Raw genomic sequence first — 22,070 nt, 5'->3', positions numbered from 1 at the left:
AAACTTTCCAAGAGGGAAAAAAGTGCAAAGAAAGATATAAAGTTCAAATAAGAATGTAATTATGTAACATGACTTTTCTTTATGTCAATTTAGAGCAACAACTTTGGCTTAATCTAAGAGTGAAAATAGATTTTAGGATTAATCTCCAGGTATTTTTATCTGCAATAACATATTTATTAGTATTCCATAAAATAAATGGGAATGACCTGACTTGTTATGATGACTTTCATTCATATGTTTATCAATCCTGAAAGTTCAATTCCATCCATGACTTTATAGCATTGATCAATCAAAATCTGTTGCTCAAGTGGCTTTGGCTCTTCAACCATAATGTTACTTTTCACGATTTTTTTTAATCAGGTTGATTACAAAAACGTTTAGTTGTTTTCATGTCTGAATATAAAGCAGAGCCTGCCTAACTAAGAAACTTGTTTAAATCTGATAAATTACTTAAAGAACTCTGATTCATTTTCAGTTATTAATTTTTATATTTATTTGACACTCATCTGTTGGGCAGCATTTAGGTTGGTTTCAATTATTCTCTATGGTAACACTAAACATCTTTGTCATTTTATGCTTGTTTTTTCTTCTATTTTAATTTGTTTTTCTTAAAAAAAGTTTTCTTCAGAAAAAAGTAGAATTGAGTCAAATTTTGTGAATAGTTTTAATATCCATGGTATATAGTGCCAAATTGCTTTCCAAAAAAGCTGCGCTAATTTCCATTCCCAGTATGAATGAAATTATGGCTCTTTTTCTGTCCCTTGTCTCAATCAAATGTGCTTTACATGGTCAAATAATCCCTCCAAGCTCTGAGATTCAGACTAAAGTGTCAGAATGCTTTCACATAAAGTGAATAGATTTAATCTTAATTTACAGATGACTTGAACTATATAGGACAAATATAACTGTATTATTTAGAGAATTCGATATAAAGAACTTTTTTTTTTTTTTTGCGGTTTGAGCAACAGGCATAGCAGGATGAGTTTATAAGAACTGTTTGGCTATTACAAACTTCTAGATAAAAATGTAACAACAAATGCAAAAGTAAATTCTAACTTGAGCTTGAAAGAATGAGTAGTTCCATTTTGCAGAGGCTCATGATCGGCTATCACATTACCTTTGGGTAGAGAAAGGGAGCAGTGAGAATTTTTCTTGGAAAGGGACATGTGTTCTGGGTTCCCTAGAAACAGAGCTGAAGACAGGGATTCAGGTATAGATGATATATTTAAGAATGCTCTTCAAGAAAAACCTATAAAGAACAAATGAAGCAGGTTAGGAAAGGAGAAAGCCTTGGCATGCCCCTCAGGGAAAACTCTGGCATATAAAGCATATCAGAGAATACTCCACCCATTGGTGCAAGGGTTTCCGCTTTTATAGTCTGACTTCAGTGGGACCTTGGCGGTGTCCTGGGGGTAGCAGATAGATAACTTTTTAGGTGGGATGGCTCCCCTCAGCCAAGGGCAATTTGCTATGGAAAAGGGACATCTCTAAGTATTAACATTAGATTCTCACAGAGTTGGAGGGTTGATATCCTGCTCTGGTAAAGGACACCTGAGGAGATCATTGCAGAGCATCCGAGTATCCACTATGAGACTCTAAGGTTAGAGGTGTTATTTGGAAAGCATGTTGTCTCATAAAAGAAAACTAAAACTGTCTACTTGTCGACACAAAGAAAACAAAGATGCTTGTCTCCCTATGACTTTGGTTGAAAATAGAAAAAAGTCTTCCATGAGAAATATAAATCTCAAACTTTCTCCAGGTATGGATGTGAACTACAAATTTTAAGTTCTCACATGCGAAAGTAGATGTCAAGTCCAGAAATTTATTTAAAAACTGACTCTGCTTTGGTAATACTAATGGAAAGCCCAGCAGAAAAAAAAGTGCAACTTTTTCTTTTGATTTTTCCAGTCCCCTAAACTCATGGATCTCAGTTGGTTGGATAATGAATTGTAGGACTCTAAAACTGGGCTCACAATAAAAGATAAAATCCACATAAAGAAACATCTCCTGTGAGATGAGTCTGTAAAAACCACACTCAAGAAGAATAGTATTCTAAGAGTTAAAAAAAAGGAAAAAAAAAAAAGACTATCTGAAGCCTAATGTAGTGTAGTAATATTTTAAACAATTAAAGAAATAAAAATTATTGGCTTTAAGTATAGAGCATTATTCCTAAGCTAAAAGTGAATTAGAAATGAAGTATTAGTTAGAAATAGTGAATAGCACACTCCCTGTCATAAAGAATCCTTTAAATATTTGCTTTTATATTACCTCTCCCATTGATTTAAAAAATGTTATGTGATCATTAAATTTCCCTTCTAGAAACAGTGTATATGTATTTGTATACATATGTAGATAAGTATGTATATATGTTTATATATTCCGAACTTGAATTCATCACCTGTCTCCACCTTGCCTGCTTTCTCAGAGTTTATAGCTCTCACACTTCCTTGCCAAAGGTCTAGATTTGTCACAGTGAAAGCAAGTACATCTGGCTTTGGGGGAAGAGGGTAACTGTTTTCAGCTTCATCTTGCAAAAAAAGAATCGGATGTCCTCAATTTTAGAGCTTTCCTACAGTTCTGGAATGTAAATTAGCCAATTCAGGTTGGTTACGTCCTTAGCTGAATTTTCATCTTTCTTTTCCTCAGCTGTTTTAATTACCATGTGTTCATCTGTTATTTATGTTCAATGTTATGTTCACATCTCTTGTCTTCTGTCTCTTTCTTTGTTCATCCTGTTTTGTATGTGTGTGTGTGTGTGTGCACATTTATTCCTATATTGTGAAATTAGTGCCATTTCAAGAGAAACTGGAGATTAAAACATGCATTTAATGTGTCAAGTTTAAATGGAATTTAATCTCTCGATTTTCTTGATTAATATTACCAAAAGTCTATTAATCTTAAGAAATCACTAGATTTTATTTGTTTGAGCCCTTCTCTAGGTTTTCTGTTTCCTAATTCATTAATTTATGATTTCAATTTTGTGATTTCATCTTTCTACTTTTATTGTCCTTATTCTGTTTTTATTTCCTTAAGTTCTTATAGTGAAATATTAGCTTATGAAGTTTTAGTCTTTCTTCTATTTATAAATGTAATGATTCAAAGCTAGAATTTTCTAACCTCTGCTTAAGTATACCACATAATTTTAGATATGACTATTTCAACTAGTATTCAGTTCTAATGTTTTGATTCATTTATGTAGTTATATATAAACATATCCTTCTTTAAAAAAATCTCTAATTGATTTGCATTTTGGTTAGATGTTTGTGGACTGTATGAAACTAATTCTTTCACGTTTGTTAAAATTTACTTTGTGACTTGTCATGTAGTGATCTTTGAAAAATATTCCAGGTATATTTGAAAAAATGTATATATTTCTAATAGATAAGTGTAAAATATTTTGTTTATCCATTAAGGAGGATGATATTTATTAATTTTATTAATTGAAATTTTGAAATCATTACTCTTTTTGAGCTGCTTGTCTAACAATTACAAATATAGGCATGTAGCTTTTCTCTGTATAAAGATTTGTAAAACCGCCTTGTAATTCTGACAATTATTATTTACTTTAAAGCTGTTTTACCAAAACATACATAACCATATTTTTCCATTCTTTGAGAATCATTCCTGTTAACATCATCTTTAACAATGCTTGAGATTTTCTACATAAGTAATCATGCCATTTGAAAATAGGAGCAATTTATTTCTTTGTTTCCAATATTTTTGCCTGTTATGTTTTCTTTATTATTCTTGCATTACTGCACTGGCTAGATATTCCAGTCAAATGTTTAATAAGAGTGATAACAGTGAACATCTTTGCCTTTGTTATAATCTTATGGGGAAAGTAAAAAAAAAACAAACAAAAAACTAATTTATCTATTATCTATCTATATCATCTATCTATCATCTATCTATCATCTATCTATCATCTATCTATCATCTATCATCTATCTATCATCTATCTATCAATCTATCAATCTATTTATCCATCGATAATCATCATCTATCATCTATAATCTATCATCTACCATCTATTTGTTTATTTTGGTGACATTGGTTAACGAAATCTAGTAAATTTCAGGTGTACAATTTAACAGTAATGCATATATATATATATATATACATATATATATATGCATTGTGTGTTCTTCTCCCATAATTAGATTTCTATCACCACATTTTTGACCCCTTTTACTCCATCTATCTCTCTCAACCCCCTGCCCCCTCCCCTCTGGTAACCACTAGTCTATTGTCCATGTCCATGGGTCTGTTTGTCTTGTTCGTTTGTTGCTTTTAGATTTATATCCCACATATAAATGATATCATGTGGTTTTCAACTTTTTTCTGTCTGGCTGGCTCATTTCACTTAGCATGATTATCTTGAGGTCCACCCACATCCCACGTAGTCACAAATGGCAGTATTTCATCTCTTCTTATGGCCGAGTAATATTCCATTGTATCTATGTACCACAGTTTCTGGCTACTGTGAATAATTTTTTTAACCATTACGTGGAATATTAGCTGTAGTTTTCCTATATATGCTCCTAATCAGTTTGAGAAAGTTCCCATTCATTCCTGTTCACTGAGAGGCTTTAGCATGTGTGGATGTTCAATTTTGTTAAATGTGTTTTTCTGCCTGTAATGACACTGCCAAATGTTTCTGTCCCTCCCCTTTTAGTTAGTAAACATGTTGAATTACATAGGAAGATTTTCAAAAATCAAGCCAGGCTTATATTTTTGGGTTAAACTTCACTTGCTATTAATTATTATCATTTCTATATATTGTTGGATCTAGTTTAATAAAATTTAGGAGTTTTGCATCTTTATTCGTGAGAGATAGTGCTTGAATTATGTTTTTTCTACTTTTGGTATCAGTGTAATGCTGGCCTCATTAGGTGTTTGGGAAGCATTCACTATTTTTCTATATTCTTGAACAGTTTGTGTAAAATTGGTATTATTTCTGCCTTAATTTTTTAATGTAACTTACCAGTAAAATCCTCTGAATCTGGTGTTTTCTTTGAATGCTTTTAACTCTGAATGGAATTTCATTAATAAGTACAGGATTATTCAGGTTATCTCTTCTTTAATAAGATTTAATGGCTTATTTATTTCAAAATATTTGTCCAATTCATCCAAGTTGTCAAATTATGGGTATATAATAGTTTGTAATATTCCACTATCATCTTTTAAATGTCAGTAGGTCTATAGTGATGACATCACTTTCATTTCAGAGACTTGTTATCTGTGTCTTCCCACTGTTTTTCTTCATCAATCTAGCTGGAAGTTAGTTGATTTTATTGACCTACACTTTCATCATATTAAGAATAAAATAAAGTCTGTATTTATTCAAATCCATAAACTATAAAGTTGGATTGGTATATGGTTGTAGAAGCCTTAAGTAGTTCTCTTGCTCTTTGATTATGAATCTGAAGCTTGAAGGTATTAATGTGTTACAGTGGATAATTACATCTTTAAAGAACACTGTTTTTCCATTTTAATGTCTGATGATTTCAGTTTGTAAAAGAGTAGAGTAACACTTGAAACACTAAAGGCAGTGGAGAACCTGCATTAATTCCAATGAGATAATTTATATTCTCCAATCATTTCTGATGAGCCAAGAGGAAATGTAAAATATCTCCATTTATTACAAACAATTTGACTTACTGATTATTGTGATTTGCATTCTATTTACATATTTGCTTTTCAGAGCTAAATTGCTACCAATATAAACTGTACAAGAATTTCTGGTAATTAAGTTAAAAATAATTAGTCCATCTCCTATTATCTAATGTGTTAGTATGTATTCTCCCCTTTAGCCTGAGGAGACAAGGAATTTTACAGCTTATAATACTGTATCTTCACTGGAATTCGCAATGAAGCTGAGGGAAAAAAAATAACCATGTCCTTGGTCATCAACAGAGAACAAATATATCGGTCAAAAAATGGCTTCACATATTATGACAATGTCTCTGTACTGTACTATATATAATCAAACTCGTTCTGTGTTTATTTTACTTATGTTACAAATTTAGTAATGCATTAGACTTGTCTTTAAGGATTTAGTAGTGTATCAAAGCATATCAAAGCCATAATCTTAGAGATGAGAGAACTCTTCAGGGGACCAGGTCTAGCCCAGTCCCTACATCTAACCAAACAAAAGTTACATCTTCAGTTTTGATGTTGGTCACATTCTTAAGCCCTGTCACATAGCCTGTGCTTATTAAATATTTTTTTGAACATAATTGAAGGGATTATCCACCTCTGAAGACTTCTAATAAGATTACTGTCACATATATTTTATCGTAAGTCTAGATATAAAATGCATCATTCTTTATACTGAAGTGAAGTTTGTCTCCTCACACACTTGACTCCTCTGTGCTATTTCTGCCTCCTAAAATGAGCAAAGTCACTTGAATCCTTTTTCAAATCACACACACAAAAAATCTGTTCAAAGACAATTACCAAACGACTCTTTTTTAATTTCCCGATTTCTCAGATATTTTTTCTCCAGATATAATGCTTTCAAGAGCCTTCATTATTTGACTTTTTCAGTTATACTAGAATTTGTCATTATTCCTCTTAGGTTGTGGTACCAAATATGTATTATATATAATATATATTATAGTAGCCTCTCCCAAAGTATAAGGGTAAGTTCCTGAAAACTCCTCTGAAAGCATATTATAAACATATGTGGCAATGCTATAAAATAAAAAGAAAAGCTAGGACATAGGTAATAAAAACAGCCTTTTATCCAACTCAGAAGAACTTTATTCTAGTGATTATATTTTGTAATTCATCAACCAGAATACCTTATCTCCAAAGACTATAGAAGATGTTTCTCTTAAAGCTGCTTTTCCAAAATTAGGGTCTGTTGGGTTGGTTATAGATTGAATAGCATCCCCCAAATAAATATGTTTAAGTCTGAACCTGATCTGTGAATTTAGTCTTATTTGGAAACAAGATTTTTTGTAGATGTAATTGAATTAATATGAGGTTACTGTGGGGAGAGGGGGGAGGGTAATTCAATATGACTGGTGTTGTTATAAGAAGAGGGAAATTTGGACAAAGACACACAGAGAGAACACTATTGAAGAAAGAGACTGAGACTGAAGTGAAGCATCTATAAGCCATAAAACTCCTGGGGCTACTAGAGGCTGGAGGAAGCAAGGAAGGATACTTCTCTAGAGATTTTGAAGGAGTGAAAGACCTGATGACACCTGACTGCAGACATCTCATCTCTAGAACTGTGAGAGAATAACTTTCTGCTATTTTAAGCCATCTGATCTATGGTCATTTGTTATGGCAGCCCAGGGCATCTAATATAGGGTCAAAGGACTTATTAGCAAAACTACTCTATTACTATAGTAACTTGATTTCATGTCTTCAAAAATTAGATTTGTGATACTGTACTCTGATTCGATCATCATTTTGTGGTAATTGGCTAGGGACATATTCCACTGGGTGCGTTCATATTTCTAAAGTTGGTCGTAAATGGCTAATGTCAAATAGTGAAGGCAAGATAAGCCTTCACAGAATAAAGCTGGATGTTGGCAGATGGAGCTAAGACCCAAGAACCAATATCTTTCATAGCCTTCATCTCTCTGGTCTGATATACTAGGAATACAACCATGGTTGAGGTAGTTTTCTATTGTTTGGGGTTAACAGTCTCTAGTTTTCTAGATTTTATTTGTTTATTTACAAGTAATGCTGAATAAGTAAGGAAAAAGAGAGACATTGCATGAAATCAATATATATTTTTTTAAAATAATTAAGAAATACCACTCTGACAGTGGAGTGTGGGATAGGTGAGAGCAAAGAGACACTGGAATCAATGAAAAGAATTCTAAGACGGTTGTTGCAGGGCTAACAGAGTAAAGTGAGAACCATAATCTATAGAAAAGAAACTATAGGCTATTTGATTTCTAGAGATTACAAATTTGATACTGGGAGATGCACATGCTATTTTCAATACATTAATAAAAAAGAGAGATGCTTAACATTTACTCATAACAAGACTGTTGCACTGATTTAAAATTTTCAGGCTAATTTGGTTTTATCTTAAATGAAATAAACTTAGCTTTAAACCTTGAATAACTAATGGGAAAATAAAATGCCTCAATACCCATTCATTTTTAACAAGCAAACTGTGTTGGGGGAAAATTACATAAAGGGTTTTTGATGGTAGCAGCTCAGGGTCACTGCCTTAGGCCTGGTTCATTTTCCATGGTGTGTACTCATGGGTGGTCTGATACACTGCTGTCTGCTCAATCAGCATTCTCAATTAGAGGGAGAAACACAACCAAGGTTATTTCTTCTTGCTTCAGAACTGAGAAAAATTTATTTTCGAAAAAATATATAACCACTACTTTAAATTTTATAAGGATATGTGGATATAAGAGTTAAAAGAATTCCAAAACTGATGTACTCTATTTATTGCCAAAATATGAAGCTAATTTATATTCATTTATGCTGAAAGTAGGACACACTTGACAGCTATTAATCCGTACAGTAATTAACATTAGCTTTGTAAGCTGAAGATAATATAAAAAGCTTATGCTGAGATATAAAATGTTTCAATGGATCATAATTAACACACAACTTCAGTTTCTGATTAATCATTTTTTCTTAGATTGTTTTTTAGGTTATGCCTAATTAATGAAAATGAAAATAAAATTTTGGTCCTATATACTGGAAGTTCAAAAAAGGATTATAATTTTACTTGGCTCTTATTCTTCACGTATTGATTAAAGTTTGAATGGTTTCATGAAATTATTATTACCACAAGGTCTATTTCCTTAAAAAAAAAAAAACAACAACAGTGTTTTCACTCTCTAGAACTCAAAAGAGAATATTAAGTGTTTTGCTATAGAAAAATCTCTAATTCTTAAATCATACTTAGTAACAACCAATTATGGCAGCATTGTCACTCTGATTATTTTATACAAAATATTTGAATTTTTATATTCTATCCAATTTATGCCAATGTTTTTAGAAAACATTAAAAATGTAGTAGCATTGAAAATAATGTCAAAATATATAAAATTGAAATTATTACATAACTAATTGTTTTTTCTAAATAAAAGCTATTTGGCCATTAATAAATTGCTAAAATATTGTTCTTTTATCCAGAATGTCCTTTTATAATACTGAATATGACCTAATTATTTTATTTGAAATATTATAAATGCCAACCAATTTTTTTTGAATGTTAGCATGCTTTTGTAAGAAGTCTGAAACAGTGAAGATACTGTTTGTAAAAAGATGATTCTAGTTCTTTTACTTGTGGTTCCACACATGATAATAAACCAAGGTCTGGATTCCTTTCCTACCTGGAACAGATGATATTGTCCTGCTTTATGAGGATAGATTATATTCCATTAAATGAATACTATTCTTTTCAAGAAGAATTTATATAAAGTTATATATTATTATTGCCAATCAACTCAAAATCCTACTGATCAGAAATGAATTTGAGGTATTAGATATTTTTCTCTTTTTATCTTTTTAGTCAAATTAATTTTCAAAGTTGTCAACTATTTATTTATAACTCTCTAACTATTATCCAACCTAGATACTAATTTGTATCCTGGAATTAATGAATCCTTAAGAACTCACTTGAACGTGTGTAGGTCACCAAGTCATTAAATGCATTTTAGCTTGAAGTCAAGGACTACTGCTGAAAGAACATAATACTCCTTTAGTTTGAAATTATATCTGGATTCTAAACAATCACAAATGTCTAATTTTCTCAAAAATAATCTTGCTTAAGTAGAAAAAAAAATTATGTCAAATTTTTGGTAATTTTTTGTGATGGCATTATTTATACTTTTTCAGCAAGTGCCAGGATTTATTGAGCATTTCAGTGTAAAATGAAAATCCTAAATATATGAAGGACTAAAGCATTTCTTCACTATCAGTGAAGATTATATTTCTGGAAATGAAAACTCATAATAGAATCATGAGAATGAGCTAATTCATTCCAGTGGACTATCTGAATATGGAGTTTTCTAGTCCAGAATTTGGGGACATCAAAACAAAACATGCCCTCAAACATCAGTGTGACCCCTCAAAAAAACTCTCTTCTTTTCTCATATTACAACCTTGGATCACTTTATTTGGTCCTATGGTTCTTTTAACTTCTCTGTTCTACCTAAAATCTGTGCCTCCTCTCCATTCCCACCACTTTTTGTTTCTTGATAGTCTCCACAGTTATATTGTGAGAGAGAAGATAAACCTGTTCTTCCTTTCGCTGGCTTTGACAATTGGGATGTTACTACACTTGGGAGGCACACAAGATTTCTGTAAGGGTACATGGGCATGGACAGTTGGGATCCTTGTCTTCCAAATGAACTCTTTCCCAATGGTTTTCTCTCCCACCACACCCTTTTCAGTTGCTATCTCTCACTCTAGACAAAAAGTGTTAACCTCTTGCCCTCCTTATTCTCTTTATACTGAATTTTTATGAGTGTACAAGTTCCTGAGATACCTAATAAAGGAATAATTCTGAATCTTTTTCATTTCAATAAGACCTATTTTCCATTTTCAAAGAGAGAGCGAGTTCTCTCCTCTTGAACAGGGACCAGAAGAGGGATAGTGGTCATAGAAAACTCTCTATTAATATGAATATTTGAATTGAAACATGAATTCAGTCTTTTCATGAAAGAAAGAAATTCTAATTTGGCTGCTTGGTTAGACAATGAGGACTGGGTTTGTTAATTAGTTTATACGGTAGATATTTTTATGTTGACTGAGCTAAACCTGCAGCTCCAAAATTTGTTTGAAAATATATGTACAGCATGTAATAAAATCTATGTGTTTTAATAAAAACAGACTTGCAAATGTATATTCAAATTAAAAATAATTTTATTTTCTAAAGTTATCTAAATATTTTTGTTTAAAGAAAAAATTCCTCTAAAGGGGAAACTAATAGGTATAGTATACTTTCCAGAAACCAAAAATGTGATTGACTTTAGTAACTGGGAAAGAAAGTTTTTACATTTCTCTACTTTAACAAAATTGAAAAGAATGGCAAAAGGAATTGTCAGACAATAAATCAACAAAAATTAACTTATAACGATCAGTTACTGTATGATTTCTAGCCTATAATTCTAATAGAATTCAAATTACTAAATGAAACATTATAATAAATCATCTTTCATTCTCATTTAAATAAAAAAAAAGATAGTTTTTCTCAGTGCTGGCTTCTAAAAATATACCAGTGTAAAATTTATTATGTACTCAGGTCTCACTCTGACAATAAGTATTATGTTTCCTCTGTCATTAAGAAAAACATTTTCATTAATTAGTCACTAGTAAAATGTACAACATTTTATGTTGTTTTTATTATTTTTATTATTCATTTACTATTAATAATGGAAATGAAAACAATCTGAATATTTTTTTCTAAAACTTGGAAGCTTTTAATCATAGAAATAAAAATTACATTTTATGTGTGTCATAAAATATGTTTAAAGGGCTGTTCATTTCAGGGATGTGTGATACAGGGATTAGTGAAAGATTCTGGCATAAAATTCTGTTAGGGAAATCAAACAGTAGTCCAGGTTTTAAATGAAAAAGAAATATAAAAAAACCACCTGTTAAAAAAGCTTTGTCCCTTCCTCATCTTTTTATTCCCTCATTTCCTTCTTGTTTTTGCTGTATTTTTTCCACAGCCTACCACGCCATGCCTTAGAAAAATTAGAATTAGACTTATGAAATTGCAAGTCATTTTCTATCAAATTTCTATCACAAGATTTACATGCAACTTTCATATTCTCCCACAACTCCAATGTAATTTTTTAACCTTATTGTGATATAGAAATCTCTCTTTGACCTTAAGTTGAATTACAATATTGTTTTTAATTTAGTCCTAAGAGATCTCATAAAATTGCCAAGCAACCCCTTCTCTCTTCCTTTTTTACCCTTCTTGATTCTTTATTTTTGTTGGTAATTTTTTATTGAGATATGATTGATGTATAATATATTCATTTCAGGTGTACAACATAATAATTCAATATATGTGTATATTGCAAAAGGATCATAATAAATTTAGTTAACATCCATCACTGCACATAGTTATAATGTTTTTTCTTGTTATGAAAACTTAAGATCTGCTCTCTTAGCAACTTTTAAATATACAATACAGTATTATTAAATATAATGACTATTACATTTGAAGACTATTTATCTTATAACTGAAAGTTTATGCCTTTTGACCCCCTTCACCCATTTCCCCACCTCCTCATAATTCAACCACACTCCTTCCCCCACACTGGCAACCACAAATGTGTTCTCTGTATCTATCAGTTCATTTTTTTAATTACTATTTTTTTGGTCTTCACATATAAGTGAGATTATAGATATTCGTCTTTCTCTGTCTGACTTATTTCACTCTTGACTGTAAAAGAACAGGGGAGAGAGGTTTTTTTTTTTTTTATATCTTTCTTTCTTTCCTCCTTTCTCCTCCTTTCCCTCTGTCCCTCTCTATTTATGAATGGAACTTGGCATAATGAAAACATGTAGGGCCTACAGACTATTTTATATTTACTGATTCTTGTTACAGTTCAAAGCAAGTTGATTAGACATTTATTAGTCTGTACTTTTAAAATTGTACTAACGGAATTAAAATGTGCAGTAGAGAGTTATTTTCTGGGGTAGACTTTATGAGAATGTGGATTTTGTGCAGTTTGTTGGGTTAAATTTATTTTTGATGCTGAATTCTGTACTTAGACATTATCTAAACTCTTTGGAAGAAAATAAAGGTGGTAATTATTTGTCCTAAAAGCAGATTTGTGTTTGTACTTTGTACTTTATTAGAAGAGATTAGCTTGCCAAGGAGATAACTTGCATGATTATTATATTTTGAATATGCCCTCCTAACCTCATTACTGTATGAAAAGGAGGTATTGGTAATGAAACAATAGATAGGCCCTTTATATTTATAATTATTGCTTATTATGTAAATTTTGAGCTAATATAAGAGGCATATTGGGATAATTCATCTTAATAGGACCACTTATTAAGTATATCTTAATTACCTATTGGCTTGGTTTACAATTAAGATTTAAACTTTAAACTCTGTATGATGGCTTTTACCTTAATTTTCTTCCATGTTTTGAGTAAGTACAAGTGGAATAATGTTTTGATTTTTAACAAAATTTTTTTAATTTACATTTTTATTTAAAAGTAAGAGTTGTTAATTTTTTGGAAGTAAATATCTCAATATAATCAACAAAACACTTTTTTAGTTGGTTATTTTATTTTGTAGTTTTGCGTTATCAGTTGATTTCATTCAATAAAAGAAGACAGCTAACTTTTCAAACAGATAGTGTAGAAAACTTTAGATTTCTCCTGCTTGAAAGGAAAAAGAAATGTGAGCTTGGTCTTTTCACTGTTACACAGCATAATGGTTTCATCTTATTCTTAGTGCTTCTTGAAAAATCGATGAAGTAATTATTAACAATTATGTTTTCCAAGTGTATCACTAAGCACTTTATAGACATTTTTGTCATTTAAAGCAAACAGTACCCCATGAATTTGATTCTCTCATATTAAAATTAAGCAAATTATTCAACATTATACCTTATATTAAAGACATATCTGCAATGTAAACAAACGTCTGAATGCTCTAACCAGTAACTATACCACTAAGTTTCCGCTATAATAAACAATTTGTGTTTCAAAGGTCAGATATTAAGGTCATTAATTCATAAATTCAACAATTTAAAGATGGATAGTTTGTAATCTCTAGATACTTATCAAAAAAAAGTAATATGATTCAGTGATCTAGTACTGCAAAACAGACATTTTCTTCTTTTTCTTGCTATATTATATTCTATAAGATGCTTTAAAAAATTATAGATGGCTGAAATATATAGAAAATTTCTTAATAAAATTGGTAATTATTACTTATAACTCACTTTTTATATGGTAATACTAGGTGATCTTTTCAAAAAGAGAACATAATTAATTTGAGGAATGATTTCATTTTCCCCTCACCCAAATATATCATTGTACAATTTCTCAAAGGTTTGGGGACGCTTTATTTTTTATTTATTTGCTTGTTTAGTTGTTTGCTTTTTGTTAATAGGAGATCATAAAGAATCTCAGGTACTGCTGAGAATTAACTAGTAAAATGGAGAAAATGAAAAACTGCTGATGATACAAGAGATAAGACAATAGAAAGAGATAGTAATAATTTCAGGTATAAAATATCTGAGGAAGCCTGAGTAGGTGGAATCCAGTGCTATAGAAAATGAGTTGACCATTTTTAGGAGGTAGAGGAAAGATTTAAGGGTTGGAGTGGTATTTAAACTTAGCCTCATGAAATTATCCCACTCATCAGATAAATTCTAAATCAATAATAAAATATGATTAAATATAATTGATTATTCAATAAAAGTACATGCTTTGTAACATATTAGCTTGGCAGGTTTTCTGATTATGATTCTTCACAATATTAAAGAATAAAATCAAAAAGGAAAAGACATCGTTGCTGTTAATACAAAGAAATACATATTTTACATGAAATACATGTTTCACCTTAAAAGCTAAATTACTTAATTTTATAATCTATATTATAGGCTTTTTTACATTATTTAAAAATATTAGTTTTAATTAAAATGTCTTATTTTATATATTCGAAAGTATTTTCAGAAGCCACAAATCTAAAATTCTTTATGTATTCCTCAAATATATTATGGTAACCTGACTATTAGCGTTTCTCCTTTTGTGCCTTTGTTTTTAAATTTATTTCTTCTATTTGGTAGAAAGTGTGATGTCTTCTAATAGTGCTACTAAACCTTGTATTTCTTTTTGTAGCTTTTTGTTCGTCTGAATATTTCTGACAGCAATTAACCTACAAGTAGTAACCTTCAAGCTATACCTAAAAATAACTGTCAAAATACCCAGCTATTTTACATATATTGGCAGAGCTGTTATGGCCCTGAGCTTTCAAGTTTTCAGTCATTCTAATCAGCTCCATTCATGTTGTTTCATTGTCCCATTGCACAGACAAATTACACTTGCTTGATTGCTATATTCAAAACTTAAACAATTAACTGTTTTTCATAGTTATTAAAAGGAAGAAAGTAGTTAAACTAATTTGCCTTGATTTGCTTAAGACTGAGTTTTCTGGAACTATAGCCATTAGTGCTAAAACTGGACAGTCCTCAGCCAATGGAGATAGTGGTCAAAGAATGCAATAATTGTGTGTGTTAAGTGTTTTAAAGGTGTCTTAGTAGTAATGATCTCAATAATTAATACGTGTGAATGTTGTTGGTATGGAAAAGTTGTACATTCCTCTGTACTGCTAGGGGCAACATCTGATAAGGTTTTGGCATTTTTATTAATACACAAAAAAAACTCCGTTAATTGAGGAGACTGGGCTCTTACCAAATGGAGTAGTCAAAATCACAAAGGCCTCTCCCTAATCCTTGTGTCACCGTTGAGGCTGATTGGAGTTTGGTGTCTCCTCAACGGTTTCAGGGAGGGAGAGGGATAACAACGGCACGGACGTGTAGTTAGCATTTTTCCTCCATTCTTTCTCAAAGGACACAGTGAAGAATCACAGGTCATTGAAATTTAATTGTTTTATTATAAATATGTTTTAGAAAGACAAAGAGCACCCCAAAGAGGCACATGGTTCCAGCACTGTAACCAAAACAAAGGGGCCAAAATGGCTACAAAAGGGCAAAAAGGCCACAAAAGGCCACCAAAAAGAGAGAGAACCCAGAATGGCAAAAAGAGCAAAAGGGGGATCCCAGAAAGGCAAAGAAGACCCAGAAGCGGGAATGTCTGCCTTTTATTTGGGCAGTGATGGGTGGTTCCAAAGACATTCTAGGTGTTTGACAAATGAGGTCATTTTGATTGGCACCTGGCTGCTATAACTTTGACTTTGGGGTGTTCTTTGGGCTATCTCTAGGCTGAGGCCCTATTCCTTTGTTCCCCCTTGTCGCTCATGTCTGACTACCTACCTAACATTTGCACTGTGTCTCTCTTTTCAGTAAAATTCTTCTTTCTTAACCAAGATTCCTGGACTTTTATAGTTATCTTTTCTTGCCTTTCTTCATAGATTACTACCTATGATTGCATTCCTTAGCAAAATAGTTTAGTTTTGTCTGTTTTTGAATTTTATAGAAATGGAATGTACTTTATGGAAATGGAATTTTTTTTTTAATGTTTTTGGATATTTTGCTTATTTTGTATTTTTCTATTTTATTAAATTAATTAATTTATTTAACATGTATAGACATTTGCTTTGTTTCCAATTTGGGGCTATTATGAATGCTATGAACATTTTTGTACATGTATTCTAGAATATATGCACATGGTTGTCATTAGGCTGTATACTAGGACTGAAAATATTGAGTCATCGTGTTTACACATGTTTAAATTTAGTAGGTAATGCCTGTTTTCCACATTCACACAATGACCATCAGTTAATACAAAGTCTTTTGCTCTACATCTTTGCAAGACTTAGTTCTCTCAGACTTTTTAATTTTGCCAGCTGATGGTAGGTATCTCATTGTGGTTTAAATTTTTCTTTTCTCTGGTTACTAATGAAGTTGAGCTTAAGGAATCTTACCATAATAACTCATTGTTTACCCTTCACTGCTTCTAGACCAGTGACTAAAGTCAGGTCTCAGAATAACCCTAGCAGAATAAACAAACAAATAAACAAACAAACAAACAAACAAACAAACCTTTGCTTAGGGAGGAAATATTTCATTCATTAAAAAAAAAAATGCAGGATCTGGCTAAAATATATTGGCAGGATAAAGAAGAACAAATTCATGAAGAAATAAGTTTTTAGGATATCTCACAAGAGAGTTGAGCATGTAAAAATGTAAGGCAAACATGGGAGCAATCTCCAATGAATCAAGATTTGAGTCATGGCAAGAAATCTGAGCTGGTTCCAATATTCTCCTGAGCTGCCCTCTTGAATGAGGTCCAGATGCCAGATTCCAACTTGGCAAAGAGTTGGAAGCTTGGAGAGGTGGAAAAAAAAATTATAAGATCTGAGACACACCAGACAAATATATTCCATAGGAGGCTTCAGAGAAAACTACCATTTTATGTAATTAGCAAAATTTTGATGGGGCATTTTGATTTTCTTTTCTATTTGCTCTCTATCTTTAGGTAGTTTCTTTCTGAAACTACATGACTTTAGATACTACGCTTGTACTGATAAGCTTGTAGTTTTAGCTTGCACTTATATTTTGAGCTTGAGATTCACTGCCTGTTTGACATGTCAACATGGAGAATCAGCCATTAATATTAATTAAATATTGCTAAAACAAAACAGTTATCTCCTATGGTCTGTTCCTATCATGTTAAATGACATCACTATGCACCAAGCACTTTGGCCTAAACATAGGAGATATACTTGATTCCTTTCCCTCAAACTCTATATCTAATTCTTCAATATTTTCTATCAGTGCAGTTTCTAAAATAATACATTAAAAAGTCAATATTTCATCACTATCTTCCTAAATCCTTGATCTATGGTCACACAGTTTCTTGCCTAGATTACTGTACAGCCCCCTAAGTAATCTCTTTGCTTCTACCTTTTCTATTTACTCCTATAGCTCTATGTAGTATTTCTAAAGTATTACTAGGTCATATCACACCTCTGCTTTAAAATGTAAAGCGCTTGTCATTAATCAGAATAAAAAACACATTCTACAACCTGTTGTCATCCATAACCTATGATTCACCCCTTTCTATCTCTTCAGCTAATCCCTCTTTATGATGATTTTTTTTTTTTTTTTTTTTTTTTTACTATACTCCAAGTGTCTCATACTTTTTCTGATCTCCAAGCACAATTAGCTGGTTTGATTATCAGGACTTTGGTTTTTGCTATTCCTTCTACTTGGGATACCATTTCCCAGATCTTTGCATGGCTGCCTCTTTCTCAGTGAGATGAAAAGTATAATATCAATTTCTTGACGTTCTCTTCTGAAAACTTTAGCATATGCAGTATGCTTCTTAGTATCAGTAACTTTCCATCATATTACATTATTTTTACTTTCTATGTAGTTCTTTTCAATACCTGAAATTGCCTTATTTACTTATTTAAGTGTTTATTGCCTGTATACTGCAATTAGAATGCAAGTTTTCGATGGCAGGAACCCTTCCTCTCTTACATACTACTGTACTAAGCTCTATAGCAGTGCTTGTTACAAGTCAGGTGCTCAGTGATGACTGGATTCTTTAATATGAGCTGCCAGAGGTGTATAATGGAGTTATTATTCTCTAGTTGTGGAGACTGTACTTTTCTATGTACAGTATTATTTATAAGTGTATGTGTGAGAGAGTATACGTGTTCTGAAAAAAAAGTTTATGATGATCTGCAGGTCTGTCATTCCTCAGCCACTTTTAATGAAATTTCTATATGAAGACCCCTTTCCAAAGAGGTGCGTTTGGCAATTCTTTAAACTCATGTGTAATCCAATGACCTTGAGCTCAGCTGATTGGGCAGGGGGGATAGCTTCTCCAATGGAAGATCATCTATAATCTGATTTGTGCTATATGATGTGACATGGCTCAAAAACTCAGTTTTGTGGAAATTCATTCTTTTGATATCTGGGAGAAATAACTCTGTCCTTTCTTAGAGTTTGAAGATGAGAACTATCAAGAAGGCGATCAGTTAAGGAGATCAACTAAAATAAGGTCAGTGTGACCATTCTCAGATAGATATAAAACAGGAAGTGTATAAAATAATAGATTTACAATATAAAATAGAAAATCATAACTTTAAATAGAAGAAAATAATTTTGTTGGACAAAATGTAAAAATAGATTCTTCAAAACAAATGCACATTACATTTTTTTTGGTTACAGTCACTTTATAAAATATGTTGACTATCATAGAACCATGAATTGAGAAATAGCATATCAGATTTTTGCTTTATCAAACCTGGTTATTATCTCTTTTATTTCTTATGTTATGTGTATAGATCTCACATATAAAATAGTTTACAAAAAAATTTCCTTAAACTCTAAAAGTAATCAAATTGCACTTTAAAGGATAAGATTTGATTATATATTACTGGTTGTACATTTTGTCAGCTTTAAACAAATAAATTTTATTATTTATCTAGATGAGTGTTTAATTCATTTAATCTTCAAAATAAATTAACTCCACCTCCCAAAGTTCCCATCTCCAAATACAATCACATTAGAGCTTCAACATATGAATTTTGGGAGAACACATAAACGTTCACTCCATAACAGTTCTTTCCTGGAGCTCATCATAAGTAGCCTCTCTCGGTCCACAAAGATTCCTTCTCTGTATTCTCCAATTTGCTAACAAAGTACATGTTATACTGAAAAAAAAAAAAGGAAAAAGTCACTAGTTAATATAAAATTTAATAGATATTCTACAATTTTATGTTAAAATTAGCCCTTAAAAGAATCAATAAAATGCTTGCAGTAAAAATTAAAAGCACAGACTTAAAATTAGTTTTAAAATACCTTTATAAAATTTATTTATCATATCCCAAGATATATTGTAGAAAAGAAGAAGAAGCATTCACACATACTGGAGGCTGGGATAACATTCCAGTTTCTTTCTACAGCCTGAGTTTATCTTCATCTCCTTCTAATACTCAAGATAATCCAAGAGTACTGATAAAATACATTGGAAGAGCTCATAATGTTTGGTCATATGAAAACTTTTCTATCAACACATATTAATGTTTTATTATGGAGATAATTGATTTCTTCATTTTCTCCCCATTTTGATAATATCTTCCACAAATTTACATATTAGAGTAGTCCTCCTTATTTCTGGGGGATATGTTCTAAGATACCCAGGAGATGCCTGAAACAGCTGATAGTACAAATGTATATACTATCTTTTTTCCTATATATATATCTATGGTAAAGTTTAATTTATAAAATAGTCACAGTAAGAGATTAATTATAATAATTAATAAAATAGAAAAATTATAACAATATACTGTAATGAAAGTTACATCAATGTGGTCTCTCAAAATAGCTTATTGTATTGTGTTCACTCTTCTTGTGATGATATGAGATGATAAAATGCCAAACCTATTTCTGAATGTGTAACCATCCCTTACCTGCAATAAATGGCTCAGTTTTACTCGTTTCAGGGGCTCCTTTGATGAACAAAGTCTTCTTGTAGGCTCAATGCTTTCTGACGCAACACATTGCTCTCAGTTGGAATATTTTCACGTTTCCACCCACAAATTTAATGACTCTTTCATCTTAACTGAGCACTTATTTACACTGTGGTTATAACTTTTGCAGTTTGAGATGTGACAGCAAAACTAGTATGAATTTCTATTTCCTTCTTCACAATTTTATGGGTAGATTTGTTCTTAGCATAGATCTTAGCTACTCAGCATATATATATATATATATATATATATATATATATATATATATATTTTTTTTTTTTTTTCATGACTTAAGTTGAAAACTTGTAGCTTTTCACATAAAGGAAGCACTTTATGGCCACTTTTTGGCTTTTCTGAATTGTCCGCATCACCACTTTTGTGCTTTGGGGCCATTATTAAGTAAAACAAAAATTACTTGAACACAAGAACTGTGATACCACTACAGTTGATGTGATAACTGAGATGGTTACTAAGTGACTGACAGGCAGGCAGTGTCTATAGTGTGGAGACTTTGGACAAGGGGATGACTCATGTCCCTAGGCATGACAAAGCAGAGCTCAAAAGATTTCATCATGGCTACTTAAAATGACACAATTTAAAACTTATGAATTGTTTATTAAATTTTCCATTTAATATTTCAGACCATGGTTGACCATGGTAACTGAAACCTCAAAGTGAAACTACAGATAAGGTGGCGGTGGGGGGAGGGTAGTGTGGTATATTAAAGTGCTTTACAGAAATAATTGTCACTGCAGTAACTATTGATAAGTCATAGAAAAGAATGCTCTACTACGGTAGGGAATAAGCTTAGTGTTTTTCAGATTTCTACCCTAATTCCTGAGAATAGTTGGTACACATATTCATACAGTCCCTCCAGATTTCATCATGGTCTACCATTTGTTGCAGATTGTACAGAGTAATCACTTCGCTCTCTGGGCTAAATCTTCCACAGGATGAAAACTTTTACATTCAGCTTGCAAATCTGATTTTTCTATCCATTTCATATTAAATTTATGTTTAAATTAATTACCTAAATGTATTTTTAAATCATAATTATACTACTATCATCCTAAAAAGCCAAAATATTTTATACATTGCAAGTATGTAGATTGGCTAACATAAAAAACTTCCTTCTTAACCCAGAAAAAATGAATACTTTAGGCTTGATGCTCATAAACATTTCTCTGCTTAGTTCTAAATCTTAGGTTTAAAAACACTCACTTAATGAAGAAGTTTATTACCATCCCAATTAATTTAAGATACTTAGGCTAGACGTAGCAACTGGATAGGATACTTTAAACCATAGTTTTAGTGATTATGTGAATGATTTCATTACTTCAGAAAGTATATAATCACTTAGAATATATTGTTGTATTTAAGCTATGTCCATTACTTAATCATCTGTCTATTTTAGAAATTTGCAGCTTTTACTCTGGTTGATAAATTAAGTTAGATAAATGTCTTTCTCCTAACTCTGAGGACTTCAGAACTTAATAGAATCCTTAGCTATATAGACTTAACTTAAAGACTTTTAACCCTCATGAGGTCTTGCATCCTTTTATATTCTTAAGTTCATAGAACACTTAAAGGTAATTAAAATGATATTCAATATATTTTCAGATATTTTGCACATGTTTGACTGAATATTAATAACATATAATTATTAAACTGATATTCTTTTTTGGGTCAGAGAAAACTTTCCAACTTTTGTTTATAGCGTTAACAAATTTCTATGTACTCTATGGATAAAATAAATGAATCGATAATACCACATAAGTAAAGAGGCTCAAAATAATCATATTCTCCCTTATATTAACCTTCTCTTATTAAAATTCTTTATTTTAATTTACCCTTTGGTTGATTATTATGGACTTTTCATAGATTCAATGTATTTTAATTAATTATAGCCATAATCCTCCTTTTGATG

The sequence above is a fragment of the Pteropus medius genome, unplaced genomic scaffold (genome assembly GCF_902729225.1).
Source record: "Pteropus medius unplaced genomic scaffold, Ma_sr-lr_union100, whole genome shotgun sequence".
In the NCBI taxonomy this organism is placed as follows: domain Eukaryota; kingdom Metazoa; phylum Chordata; class Mammalia; order Chiroptera; family Pteropodidae; genus Pteropus; species Pteropus medius.
This window is presented reverse-complemented; position numbering follows the sequence as displayed.